At 38.2% G+C, this 1,293-nt stretch overlaps 1 protein-coding gene across 1 annotated transcript in view; it reads right to left on the reverse strand.

The window, feature by feature from the left end:
* Window positions 1-1,293, reverse strand: part of LOC119411477 (glucuronokinase 1) — a 14,307-nt gene that overhangs the window by 10,024 nt on the left and 2,990 nt on the right. The window lies entirely within an intron of this gene.

Raw genomic sequence — 1,293 nt, forward strand, 5'->3', positions numbered from 1 at the left:
TAACACAAGGTCAACAGTACAATGAAATGCTTAGGATGAGAAGAACCAATTTTACTCGCTAAAAAATCAAAGAACAAGCAAACAAATACTAAAGCATGCAATAAGGGTACAAAAATAAAGTACCAAAAAGTGAACGTAGTGCTTCCTGCATGCAGTGTTTCCTCTCTAGGTCACTTGGCTTGGCAGGGCGCTCATGTCTTTGGGTTTTTTTGTCGACAATGTGGGGGGGGTGGAGACACTTCTGTGTTGCACGCTAATTTAGCGCTACGTTAGTGGAGCAGTTGTTGACCGATGCATGAGAAAAAAGGAGCGCTACATCTGTAGCATCTTAGCTAGCACATCTGTATTTGGCATCACTAGCTTAGTGTTACGTTAGTGCTGGCAGTTGTCGACTGGGGGCGGGGATTAGGATGCTTAAGTGTACTCTTTTCACACAAGGAGAGCTGTTGGTCAGGCTACTCTTAAATAGTTAATTGAATCAAGTGTTTACTTAAACATAGATGTTTAACAACCTGTTAAAATACACCAGAATGCAGGAAATGGCATCTACTTTAATTATAAATTTCTGGGGAGGATCCCTAGATCCCTAGACACCCCCGCCCCCCCCACCCCCACCCCACCACCACCAGTTACACATTATCTCCACACATTATAAATGCTTCTGATGCCAATGCAACTACATCATACTTGTGAAAATTTGTGAATATCCTTTGTAGTGATTTGTTTTTATTTATCTTGTTATTTTCAGAACATGATTTAGCTCTGGTCAGCATTACATTTCTCTGCTTTGTTTTCCTCAGCAACAAGGAACATCTCACTATAAACACATTCAGCTGTTTATCACCGCAGTGTAATGCAAAGCGGTGAAAACAGAAAATGAACACACCACTTCCCTGTTTGTTTCTAAGATAAGATAAGATAGAACTATTGATCCCGCAGGAAATTGTTCTGTGTGCGTTTTCAGTCATTGTATTGTGTGAATATAAAATACTCCATATCCTCAGCATAACGTCACAACTTCATGTGAAATACCTTGCATTCTTTGAAGAAATGCACACCGCCCATTGCCCTCATGCCAGAATTCTAGACTAAGATCGTCTTATGTTGAGAAGTTGTTGAGAAAGTTGCAGCCATTTTGGCCAAATCTTATAATAATAATAATAATAATAATAATAATGAATTTAATTTGTAATGCACTTTTCATTAACAAAAATCTCAAAGTGCTACAGAGTGCAACTAAAATCAATGATAAAATCAACTAAAATCAATGATAAAATCAACTAAAATCAGTGA

The sequence above is a fragment of the Nematolebias whitei genome, chromosome 6 (assembly GCF_014905685.2).
Source record: "Nematolebias whitei isolate Nwh7 chromosome 6, NemWhi1, whole genome shotgun sequence".
NCBI lineage: Eukaryota > Metazoa > Chordata > Actinopteri > Cyprinodontiformes > Rivulidae > Nematolebias > Nematolebias whitei.